General features: G+C 39.6%; 1 protein-coding gene across 2 annotated transcripts in view; it reads right to left on the reverse strand.

The window, feature by feature from the left end:
* Positions 1-13796, reverse strand: part of lrfn1 (leucine rich repeat and fibronectin type III domain containing 1) — a 115000-nt gene that overhangs the window by 20140 nt on the left and 81064 nt on the right. For both annotated transcript variants that reach the window (XM_038694140.1, XM_038694139.1), the window contains one exon: positions 2248-2364. The gene's annotated coding sequence lies outside the window, so the exon portion shown is untranslated. The remainder of the gene's footprint in view (positions 1-2247; positions 2365-13796) is intronic.

Here is a 13796-nt window from a genome sequence, read left to right on the forward strand (position 1 = left end):
CTATCCTCTCGTGTACTGGGTTTTAATTAATAGTTTCATGCTATATAATGTATGATTGAAACATGAAAATGCATTTATGTACTCCTGCAGCGTTTGAAGAGTGTTTTATGGCCCATTTCAGGTTAGTTAGCGATACAGTCAATTACGCTACGACTCCAGATACAACCTTTTCGTACCACACACGGGCCAAATTATTTGAATTACCTGGCAAAGTTAGTCAAGTCATGAGGTCCTAGATGGGTGGGATTTGCCTTTACTGTAAGTCTGTGTTTAGGTAGTAAGTAATTATTCTCTGAGTATTTTTGTAGTCTCCAACATTCTCTGACTATTTGGCTTGGTGGTAAATATATAACAAACAGGACAAGAACAGGGTACAAAGGACAGTTAGGTCTGCAGAGAAGATCATTGGTGCCAACCTGCCCAAACTCCTACACATCCAGATTCAGGAAAATGAGCGGGTAAAATCAGACCTCACACCCTGGCCACAACCTGTTCCAACTTAACGCTCTGGTAGGTGCTACAGACCTCTGTGTGCCAGCCATACAACCATACACACAAGAGTGCAATTTCCAATGTGTGTCTTAATAATATACTTATATTGTTAAAATCAAGATGAGAGAATAGAAGAGATGATAGAAATGGTGATAGGCTCAAAGCAATAAGCTTAACGAACAGCGGTGAGCAGGTGCTTTGTGCACTTATTTTGCCCCATGTTTTCCCTTTCAGGTTAGATATATGTTCCCCTATCTTATCTGTGAAGGTTGTGGGGGCTGTATGCACTCAGAGAGAAAAACTGCAGGCACTGCTCCTGCAAAGGATCAAAAGAAATTTGTTTTAACTATTTATTTTTAATATTCTTGTACAACTGCGCATTAATCTTTAAAATTGATCACATCTTATAAAGTATCGTATTTCTATCAAGGAAACTAAACAACTGTTAATGTAGGGTTAGAGACATTTGACTTTGGTGTAGTTGCTGTTATACTACCATTATTCTGGAAATCATGATAACCTGTTTCAACATAATTATTTGTTATATTGATATAAACAAATACATGTATAAATGTATTTTTTGCTGAAGAACCTTTGACTTTATGACTTCACCACATTTCCATCTGCTGATATTCTCATGATCAGATGTGTGCTGTCAGGTAACAATCAAAGTAAATTAACCCTGTAATACCAACACATCTACTGTTCTAACATATACTGTATATGAAAGTGTAATATACAAGTTGTGCAATAACATATACATCCATTGTCAACCGCTTATCCTGCATACAGGGTCGCGGGGTGCTGGAGCCAATCCCAGATGACATTGGGCGAATGGCGGGGTACACCCTGGACAGGTTGCCAGTCCATCGCAGGGCCACACATAGACAAACAACCAATCACATCCACACCTAAGGACAATTTAGGGCACCAATCAACCTAAGCTGCATGTCTTTGGATGGTGGGAGGAAGCCGGAGCAGCCAGAGAGAACATGCAAACTCCACAAAGAAAGGCCAGGGCAACTGGGGTTTGGACCCATGACCTTCTTGCTGTGAGGCGACAGCGCTAACCACTGCACCACCACGCCACCCAATAACCAATACATATTATCCATTATTGTCAATCCACACATGCTGTGTATGCTGTCTATAAACCACCTACTGTATACATATAAAGATACTTGCTACATTAGCCATACAATATTTATCCAGCACGCTCCCACACACTCTTACACTATTTGTAACCCTGCAGACATCCTTTTGTTGTTTATATTCAGTATATGTATCTATTTATCATACCGACTTGTCTGTACATAATAGCAATATGTTAATTTTCTAATCTCTATTTAACTTTAGTTTTGTTTTGATGCACAGTTAATGTAGTGTGCATGGCACTGTGTGGAAGCACCTTGAGAGCTAAAGGAAACCTTTCTTGTCTGCCTAAACATACCTGGCCAATACAGCTGATTCTAACTTGACAAACTCCACCCATATGGCTGTTTAAACTGTGTAAAAACAAATGCTGCAAAAAAAAGAAAAGACATCTGCAAATTTGACCCAGTTCTGCTCTGCACCTGTAGTTTCACCGTCTTTTCTGCAGTAAATTCCCACTGGTGATCTACATAGTACTGCATCTTCAATCTGCTGATGCACCACTGCTAACACAACATTTTCAGCATAGCTGCCCCAGATAAAGGAGGAGTTGCAACTGCTCACAGTCAACATGCAGTGACTTGGAAAACACGACAAACTCACCAGATATCAAGCCCCGGTGTCCATTGCAGGTTTCAAATCAGCATCCCAATCAGCTGGCAGTCAAGAGAGTCAGAGCTGAGGTAGGCGACTCCCACTGGCGTCACAGCAAAACACCAACTAGAGGACAAGAAATGTGTTTAGCCTTCTTATTGTTGAATTAGGACATGTTACAGCTGAGGTAAGTTTGCTAACCATTCTAAATAACCCACCAGAAGTGTGGTGGGCTGTTTATCATCTACTTCTAGACAGTATTCTAGGGAAGGAGGCAACATTCCTCAACACACAAGAGAGGCAGTCATACATTCATAATCTCATTGACTGAGCTTGCTCCTTTTTCCACTTGGCAGCTTTGGGTGTGATATGAACGCAGATCTGATTATGAAACAACAGGAAAGAAGCATAAGCAGCAGGAGAGGCCCCAGAAAAACAGAGTTGAAGATACCATGACTATGAATGTGTGTCCTGTCATTAATATTTCACTGCATCATTGTTGCTAAAGGAGAACAAAGTGTAAAGGGGAGCATAATGAAAAATGTATCATATTTTGACACAGCTTTGGAATTTATCTGTGCAAAACAAAGAACAGGCGAGTCTTCCACTTGTGATGAGATTCTGTGACTGAGAAAATATGGTGATTAATGCGTCCAAATAATTGCTGCATGCTTTACCATAAGGTTATTGCCATTATATGCACATATCTGATGAAGATGGATGAGGATATGGTTTTGTAACTCACTTAAAAGAGGCTATTTTTACTACATACACTTTTGTTTAGTTTTTTTTTCCTCTTTTCTCAAACAGGGGAGAGATGATTGTCAAGGTCACAAGCTCCCAGTTTCTCACTTGTCCCTAAAATTCAAAAAACAAGCTATGTGACATGTCAGAGCTCTGCCTGCAGACAGCAGCACGCAACCCAAGAGAGATTACCATATCGCTCGCATTTGTCTGCAGAAAGCCTTCATGCATTAAAAACAGAATTCTCCACTCAGGTTCTTCTTCCAGCTGTACTGTACATCAATTTGTGTTCAGAGAGGGACTTAAGGCATGTCACCTTCAGCTATTCATCCAGCCAATGAAGTATTTATGACGCAAGTTTTTGCTTTTTGACACGTCATTCCAGTCCTTCTCAATTCATCTTGGTCTGGAGTCAGGGCTGTCATGTCAGAGTTTAAAAAATGAAAGAGAGAAACAAAGTAAGATTGTAGGTGTCTTGGGTTTCACAGTCTATCATGCCATGCATATTCACTGCTTCTCCCCTTCCGTATGGCGGCACTGCTGCAGCCCACTCTGACAGCCAATATGACAGTGAGAGGTGTGACTGCAATGTGACACTGAGAAACAACTGGCAGCTGCATAAAGTTGTAAATTTGTTTCAAACAAGAAGTCCTTCCCCCGTCCACAATGGTCTAACGACAGATTCTTCGCTTTTATCGTCGTTTTCAAGCATCAAATCATGACCTGGCCCAGTGTGATAAGTCCGGTGTCAGCCCAGGACAAGCCGGTCTCACTTAATCTCCAACATGGCTCTCCTTCACTGTATCAAACACTCCACATCCCTGCTCCATTTTCCTCTCGCAGTCTCACAAATGTACCTCTCTATTTCTCTTTCTTTTTTCTCTGCAAGCCCTTCTATGAAGTGAAAAGACAGAAAGAAACAAAAATCCTCAGTGCTAGGCAACTTTGGCCAAAGGACATACTCTGTCATGTCATTGTCCATCAGGGTGATTCCCTCCTATCTGCACAAGACAAAGACAGTTGTTAGGGAGACAGTCATCCTCCTGTGCTGCCAGCTTTGTTACTTAAAATACTCTGGTATAACAACAGGGGTAGCTGAGACCCTTTTTACCTCACCGCACTTATAGTCTGTCTGTCAATCCACACACTACTTGAGGCCAGTCAGGTTACAGAAATGATGAAAACTATTTCTTTTTCAATCTCTTTCATAAGAAAACAACCGTAACCTTGAATTTCACCTTCATATTCATGCTTGAAAAAATCCCAACATTAGCATTAATGTGGGCTTAAAAATAGACTGTAAATAGTCATAAATGTACCTGCAGTAAAAGCATCATCTGTCCATATACAACAATTAGCTTACTGAGAAAATAGCCGAGGCACAGGGATATTACTTATAGGAATGTGAAAGTGAGATATCTGGACCAAGCTTTCTATTATATTCTGATTTTCTTGGAGATTTAAAATGGAAAACTCTGCCTACAGCAAGTATCAGGAAAGGCAGATCACAGCTACACTGATTTATTTAAAGATTGGAATATAACAGAAATGTCATTTCATACTTTTTGTCTAAGCACTTAAGATTACAAATTACACATTTAAAAGACAATGTCAGAATTATCTTTCTTTTTTTTTTTGATTTTTTTCCTTCTTAGATATCAGCAAAAGAAACCTCTGCAAAAACCTTCAGGCATCTCATTACATGAGATCCTGCTGACCATCTAGGGAGAAAAAAACAAGCTCTGGAGCTTCAATCAATTATATATTTGAGTGAATGCATTCATATTGGAGATAGTCACCTTTCTTTGTGCTCCACACCCTAGAAATCGACAGAAGTGATGGCAATTCCTGAGCTTACCAGTCAGTAAGCAAGGACCCAAAGCATTTAATAGGCCACAGTATGCAAAATCAATTCAACCATAGCCATGTGAGGAGGTTTTTGTATATTTATTACAGACTTTAATTATTTGATTAATTGCCCGAGTTGAGCAAAGGTTTTTGTTTGAATGAAATATTTCAGCAAGTACTTCTTTTCCCTAACTGCAGCAATCACGGTGCTTATTTAAGGACATTCTCAAAGTCATCATGACTCAGCAGTGGACTGACAGAGCCACTTGTTCAGGAAACAGCGATGCTGTTCGGAGGTGTAGAGTAGCCTGATAGCTGTCATAACTGTGAGGTCAAACACTTCCTCAGCAGATCCAGGAAACTGAATGCCATCAAACCCTTACTCTTTTCCCCTGGCTTTAGAGTAATTTACTCTTCATGTCAGCACTTTGATTAATGACTTGATTTACACACAGGATCATATACGCTACATGGCCAGGTATCAATCATAGTACTGTATGTATTTCATAGATTAGATGCTGTGTTGCCACATTCAAAGCTTAATTTCATCTACATAATAGGGGTGCTTGAACAGCAATGCCCCGAAACTGTAAACATAATGAAAATATGTCACTAAATGTAGACCTAATGTGTTTAAATACATCATATATCCTGTTTATTATATAATAGGTCCTAAATTGTGAGAATAAAACACAAAAGTGAGGTGATAATTAAGGACAAGCAGCTTTTTTGTCTGAGCCATTTCCACTAATTTTAAACACATTCAGACACTGATGAACGCTCCCATCCCACTGGCCTGACTCGAATTGAGCTAAACTCTTTACTAGAAATGAAGCAAAAACTGTTTCACGGAAAATTGCTTGTAGGTGCTGTTTGATTGGATAATTAGCTTTTTATTAGCTTCTACAAACCTTTGGCATCAGAGGTCAGGAAAAGATAAATAGTGTGTGTGCGTGTGTGCGTCCCAGCCAATCAATACTCATGAATCCGGTGCTGCTAGAGGGCAAGGTTACACCAAAATATATTAAAAATGCAAGACTATAAAAGGCTTTACTTTAATCGCCACATTTAGCATTCATAAACTGTATATAAACACTTAATGCAATGTTTTTAATTTGCTATAATGTACATGTAAGCATATATTAAACACCACAGTGTAACACAGTTGTAATCATATTTAATGATATATGATTAAACACATGAACAAATTCTTACAGTTTGTTATAAAACATTTATTAACTGTTTATAAATACATATGTACAAATCATTCAAAAGCAGCTTTCAATTATCTATAAATGTCTTTAAAATTCATGAAGGCATGTCAAAGGTTCATTCTTGACGTACGAAATAGTAATTTGACAAAATTCTGGTTCACTTGCAAACTTTCAGTCGCATCTTGTGGCCTTCAGCGAATGGAGTTTGCTCAGTTGTCATGGAGAGTTAAGAAAGATTTATAGATAAATAAATACTTACTAAAATACAACATTTTATCCGATTACAGCTGTGTTACACTGTTTACAAAAAGTTAAAATAGTGTTACCAAAAAGAGAAAAGCAACAAATCATTGCGTTTGAGAAGCTTAACACGAAATGTTTGGCATCTTTGAATGAATAAGACTAAGAGTCTACAGCCATGCTAAAAGGCTCAGTGAGAGTGTAATTTGGCCCAGCAGTGATTTGAGCAGAATGCTAATCCCATGCTGATACTAAGCAGGTTTATATCTATCCTTAGAGCCATGGCACTAACATGGCTAAAATGACTTAAACAATTAATCAGCTATCTAATCTAATAATAATAATAATAGCTATTATTATAGTAATTTAATTGATTAATCTTTGTTGGCTCTAAGTGCAACACAGAGAAGTAATAAAAGAGCATGGCCATCCAAGATTTTAAAAAAGCCACAATACAGCCACATGAGATACAAAACTGTGATATTTAGGCCACATACAGTAAAGAGGTCTCTTAACTGTGTTGAAATGCTGTTGTTTTACACATGCTGGTCTGTGAAATGTCTCTGACATCATTTTGGCTCCAGTTAAATTGGAATACTTTGGGCGAGGATTGGACATGTTTTAGAGATAAGATCAGCCAAATCTTGTAAAGCCTTGTAGTGGGTCACAGCTTACTAAACATCAAACATCTTAATATGTTATTAATAAAAAAACAACTGGCAAGTGATGAATCATTTAATCTAAGATTGCAGTGAGTCACTATAGATAATAACATTATTATACTAAAAGAAGGCATCATCAAGGGTATAAATAATAATAATAATAATAATACTAATAATAATAATCTTTATTTGTAGAGCACTTTTCAAAAACAAGTTACAAAGTGCTTTAACAAGTGTAAAGACAATAATACCCAAAAGACAATAACACAAAAACAATACAAGATAAAAGCATGAAAACATTGAAAAGACTAAAATACACGTTTAAGATAAATATAAAATGAGTAAAATAGAATAAAATAAAAGGGACAAAATGCTCGAGCCTTGGGGCCCTGACAGCAAACGCTATGTCCCCTTTAGTTTTCAGTCGAGACTCTGGAACAGACAACAGACCTCTGACCGAGGATCTCAAGGTACGTGCTGGTGTGTATGGGACTAAAAGGTCAGAAATATAACAAGGCGAGAGGCCATGAAGAGCTTTAAAAGTAATCAATAGAATTTTTAAGTCAATTCTAAAACATACTGGGAGCCAGTGTAATGAAGCTAAAATAGGAGTAATGTGTATATAACATATTTCTTTGTTCTGGTTAAAAGCCTGGCAGCTGAGTTCTGGACAGTCTGGAGTCAATCAATAGATTTTTGGGTTAAACAGGTGAAAAGGCTGTTGCAATAATCCAGGCGTGATGAGATGAAGGCGTGTAAAATGGTCTCGGTGTCCTTAAAAGTTAATATAGATAGAATTTCTGCTATATTTCTTTTTATAAGTTGATAAAAACATGATTGAACAAGCTTTGTGGTGTGCTGCTCGAAATGTAAATTACTATCAAACCAAACACCAAGGTTCTTTGCCACAAGCTTAATGTGATTTACTAGGGAACCAGCAGATGGCAGTATTTGTTTTGCCATCTGCTGGGACCCGATGACCAGGATTTCTGTTTTGTCTGAGTTCAGCTGGAGGAAATTATTTGACATCCATTTTTTAACTTCACAAAGGCAGTTGTTAAGTGAACTCAGCATTCCAGGGTCTGTGGATCTGACGGGCAAGTACATTTGTGTGTCATCAGCATAAATATGAAAAGAAATGCCTTGTTTATGGATAATATGTCCAAGGGGAAGCAGATACGAGGAAAACAAAATGGGTCCTAAGACCGACCCCTGAGGCACACCATATTTAACTGGACAGAACGAAGAGACATAGTTGTTTACAGACACGCAAAACTTCCTATTTGACAGGTAGAATAAAAACCATTCTAGGGCAGTACCAGAGATCCCCACCCAGTGCCTCAGTCTGTCTAACATGATGTTGAGATCAATGGTGTTGAAAGCAGCGCTAAGGTCCAGGAGTACCAGGACTGAGCACATACCTTCATCAGCAGACATTAAAAGGTCATTGGTGACTTTAAGCAGGGCAGTCTCAGTGCTGTTGTACTTCCTGAAACCAGATTGAAACTTTTCAAATATTTTGTTATTTTCCAGTACAGTGAGCAGCTGTTTGGACACAATTCTTTCTAGAATCTTTGCAATAAAAGGCAGTTTTGAAATTGGTCTAAAATTTTGTGGGAGGGAGGGATCTAAACCAGGTTTCTTTAAAAGTGGGTTCACGCAAGCCGTTTTAAAATAATCAGGGACACAACCATTAGATAGGGAGCTGTTGAAAACAGAGATCAAATGGGGCCCAACAGAATCCATTACTTTCAGTAAAAACTTTGTAGGTATTACATCAAGTGGGCTGGAGGACACTCTCATTTGTGATACTGTTTTTAAAAGCTCAGACAAGTTGATGGGATAAAACTGGTTAAACTGGTTCACCTTATTGGTAAAATAAGATAAAAACAATTCACAGTCATCATTACTTCCAGCTGAGGCACAAGGAGGGGTTGGGTTTACCAGCTGATCCACAGTCTTAAACAGAAACCTGGGGTTATGTTTATGTGTAGTAATGAGTTCAGAAAATAGTGTGTTCTCGCATCCTTTACCATGTTATTGTAGTTAATTAATAAATCCTTCAGACTGAGGTAATGGACTTCGAGACTGGAATTTTTCCATCTGCGCTCTGCTTTCCTGCATTCCCTTTTCAGGCTGCGAATGCTGTCATTTATCCAGGGTTGCTTACTAGCTTTAGACGTAGGCCTAACCTTTAGAGGAGCAGTAATATTTAGTGACGACAAGCATGATTGAAGTGATCGACCAGATTGTTGGTGTTGGAATCAGACAGGTGTTGGCTTTGGCTCTGAAAGAATGCGCAAAACTTTGAAACACTTTGTTCATTAAAGATGCGAGAACACACGGAGCTTGGTGAGGCGGCATGAGTAACAGGCGAATCACATCTAAAAACAATACATCTGTGGTCAGATATGGTCATGTCCACTAATTCCACAGAGGAAATGCTGACACCCAGGGTAAAAACCAAGTCCAGCGTATGACCACGGTTACGTGTTTGCCCTTTGACATGTTGTTTGAAGTTAAAAGAAGTGGCCATATTTAAAAAGTCAGTTGCATGAACATTGGTGGGGTCATCAACATGAATATTAAAATCGCCACAAAGAACAATTCTGTCATTATTTAAAACCAGAGTAGATAAAAATTCAGGAAGTTCTGATAAAAATCCTCCAGGCGGTTTTGGGGGTTGCAGCCCTCCAAATTTAAGAGTGAGAACTTCAAAGGAGTTAAATTTATCACAGCGTACTTGATGACATTTTAAATTTTTCCTATACACGCTCACTAGCCCACAGCCACGACCACTGACCCTCGGTTGACTAAAACAATCATATTGAGGCGGACACAGTTCAGCTAGCTGGCTATAGTCATTCATTTGCAACCATGATTCAGTTAAAAACATAAAATCTAGATTTGCAGACAAGATAAAATCATTTAAGCTAAAAGTCTTACTTGAAAGTGATCTCACATTGAAGAGAGCCATTTTAAATGAGTTTGTTCTGGGTGCTGGAGTTGGTGCAGTTGTCCTAATCCTTAAGAGATTACTATTATTTCTGTGTGGGATGTGCACATTTCAGTTTACTGGTATATGCGTGATGATGACAGGAATAGAAGTCTTTGGAACAGCGCTGGGAGCAGACGACTTTACATGCCAGCAGGTGGAGACAGTTGTTTGCGGCAGTGAGGCAGAGATCTGTTCAGTGAGCGGTGGTGCGTCCAGGTGTGCTGCATGAATGATTAGTCATTCACGTAAGTCATGTGTGGACCGCACCACATGCTGTATGTGAGCAGCTAACATTTCTGAGCCCCGTTTGTTTGGGTGAAGTCTGTCTGTCTTAAAAAGAGACATTCTTTGCCACAAAATATTAAAATTATCCACATAACATACACAGTGAGCCCTGCAGACGGACTGGAGCCAGTCGTGGAGGCCAAGGAGTCTACTGAAGCAGCCAGCACCGCGGCCAACTGTGGGAATGGGACCAGAGATAAAAACGGACTTTCCACACTGCTTTAAAAAGTTAAAAAGACAGTTAAAATCTGATTTTGTCAGCTCAGATTGCTGAAGAGTTGTGTCATTTGTTCCGACATGGACTATCACTCTTGTGATGGAGGACGGGAGCGATGGCATTAGGTCCTGGAGTTTTTTTAAAATGTCAGCCGTGGTGGCACCGGGGAAGCAGTGAGTGGTAGCGTTAAAGAAACGGATGTTTCTGGTTATGGAGTCACCAATTATTAGTGTGGTTGGGGAGAAAAGAGGACGAGGAGATGCCGGTTGTGTGGTTCCAGAGCAGGACTGAGCAGAATCTGCTTCAACACTGCGTGCGGACTGAGGATGGAGTGTGTGAGCTGCCGAGTGTTGAGTAGCAGTAACAGACCTGAGAGAAGGGCTACCGGACGGTGCAGGGTAGAGACGGCCTCCGGAGCGTCTGAGCACAGCCTCCTCCAGGATCCTACGTCGGGAAGTGGAGGTTTTTGACCGGGATGATGGCCGCCGATCAGACCCAGCGGCAGACCGGCGATGTAGCCGGTGGAGGAGATGCAACAGTGTCGGCAGGCACTGTCCGCCGAAAGAGATCCGTATCAGGGAGACTCGAAGCCGCAGGTGCATCCGCTGGATGAACCAGAGTGTCGTCAGACAGGGCTGCATAGCAGTTGGAGAGGCCAATGTGCGGAGGAGAGGCAGCCCCATCCGAGCCTCTCTTGCAGCCACGGACCACCACTTCAGCCCAGCTTGACTGATGCTTCGAAGTCGAGCGGGAGGAAAGCCTGGGAAGGTTAGAGGGGTCCCATAACACGGTGTCCTGGATGTTAGCGGTTGCGCTAAGCGTAACAATCTGTTTGGCTTGTACTGAAGCAACATCCATAAAGTCAGTCAGCAGGGAATCTTTCTCTTTGAGTTCCTCTGAAACTCGTCGGATGTCTTCCATGAGGTCAGCAATCTTTTTGTTCGCTTTCTTAAGGAGTATGCAGTCCTCATGGGGCAGCGTTATCTCGGCTAGCATAACGTTAGTCGCAGGAGCTTTGTTGTGATCAGTAGCGTTGATTGCGTTTTTACGGTCATCTAGCTTAAAATCCATGTCGATGACTAAAAAGTTAAATAAAAAGGATATAAAAAATGTAACGAAAAAGTGTGGATTAAAACTGGATAAGAGTCCGGTTTAAGACGGAGCTTCCGACAGGTAGCTACAGACGCATGCGCACAGTGCAGATTACGTCAGCAATTACGTCAGCGATCTTGTCCAACAAGTATTTTTTTCCCTTTAGTAGACAAATTCTAGAATAAAACATAATATTAATTCTTGATCTTGTAAATAGTATTTTGACAAAACTTAATGTCCGTCGACTGGCTTTTTCTGTAGCTTTCAACCACATCACATGTCTAATCAACAGTTTGCTCAATTGTCTTGGAGATGGATCTGTTTACATGCAGGGTTAGCTGCTGCTATGATTTCATCCATAGAACTTTTATAACGTCTTATTTATGTTGACCTAATGTTAAAGGGGAACTTTACACATCAAAGTCATGCATGCATGTCTTGGGGAGTCCTACTGCATATGTGTAAAATGTTGTATGAAGTCGTTTGTGGCTCCAGAGGGAGATGCAGGAAATCTGATAAATTGCCTCAAGTGATGTCAATGTCAGATGAGATGATGATAACTACAAGTTAGAAAATGAAAAAAATATGGAGTTGGGGCGTTTTTTGAGCTTATCAGACACTTGTAGCTTGCTCCTCATCTCTGCTACACGTGTGTGAACAAGATCATGCCAAATCATTTGTACCTACAGCAATTCAATTATTAAATGCTAGATTGATCTTATCAGATTTATTAGACTTTATTATATTAGATTATTGAGATTGTATATTGTGGTGTATTTTCTATATTACCATGATAGGATTTATAGATAAGTGTGCAATTAGACTGGTAAAGGACAGATCTTATCAGGTACTATATTTTATGTACTAGACTCTTTAGTTTGTATGCTGTATATTGTATAAAATGTATATTTTTTAATTTGCCAGCATTGTATAGGATAATTTATCCACACCTCTGTGGGGTGTGTGGGTGCATGGTGTGTGTGTGTATGTATGTGTGTGTGTGTGTGTGTGTGTGTAGTGTACCTTTGTGTGTTAAACAGGACAGGTTCATGTACAGTGTGACCACATGAATTTCCCCTTGTGGTATCATAAAGTTTACCTTGACCATGACCCTGATCCTTGATCCTCGAGGCTAGCGGCTCAAGGCTACATTAGCTGCTACTTTCATAACACACCTGACTATCCAAATTACCTTATGGCAGACTCACTGTATTGTGGGTAATGTAGGCACCAGGTGATAAGGAAGAACGTGTGGAATAAAAAGGACATGTGGTTCTGCTGCATCAATATTCATACAAATAAACGTCATGTGTCTGACAATGTTATAGGAGTGCAGTTCTAAATGGAGTAAGTTCAAGCACAAGCTTGCATGTCAACAGAATCATCTTCCTGACAACTGAGCAAATGTTGTGATGAAGCTGAAAACTCCTGAAAAACAAGTGAACCTTGAGTTGGGATTGTTTGTTTTACTCTGTAGTATGTTATAACAGGAGATACTGTCACATTCTCACCTTTCCTGTGTTGAAGATAGATCACTGTCTCTCTGTGTTTTTAATAAAATAAAAACAAGCTATATTTTCCCTTAAGAACAAATTGCTCACTAGGATTAGATTTCACATTCCCTAATTCCCAAACAACGTTTTTGCAATGTGCTTCCACCAATTACATGCATAATCCTTCCACAGGCAGGTCTTTAAATCGTAAAACACCGTGTACAGGTTTTAGCACCATCACCAGAATGCATGATGCAGTTTATGGACATTTTTGGAGGACATGTTAATTGCAACATCAATGGGACAAAAATATTATGAGGGCATAGGTAGCTGAACAATAGCAGAGTTTACATGTGGTTGTGCATGTACATAAGGACATGTGACTAATAAAAATGGTACTCCCACTGCTCAAGCAACTCTTATTAAAACCTAAAACAATAATCAAATAAATAATCATATTGTTTCTACTATTTTCACTTTGTCATAATATTGCAGAGAGACTGCAAATCATAATCAAGAATAATACAAATTTAGATCACTGTGTGATTGTTTAAAAACAGTGCGAGGTGGTCTGCATGTGTCATGCCATTAGCATGCATCGTCACTTTAGTAATAGTGATGCTTGGATCATTCTGTGCAGCCATAATAAGAAAAGACAGGTCTGATATACTAAATGAAGGTTTTACAACTACCTCTCCTGCCCCATTGAGCTTTAACCTGAGAATGCAAATCAGCTTCATGAAAACCAAGTGATTTCATGGTTCA

This window comes from Micropterus salmoides, unplaced genomic scaffold, assembly GCF_014851395.1.
Source record: "Micropterus salmoides isolate LMB-PRFRI ecotype aquatic unplaced genomic scaffold, ASM1485139v1 Ms_hic_scaffold_3, whole genome shotgun sequence".
NCBI lineage: Eukaryota > Metazoa > Chordata > Actinopteri > Centrarchiformes > Centrarchidae > Micropterus > Micropterus salmoides.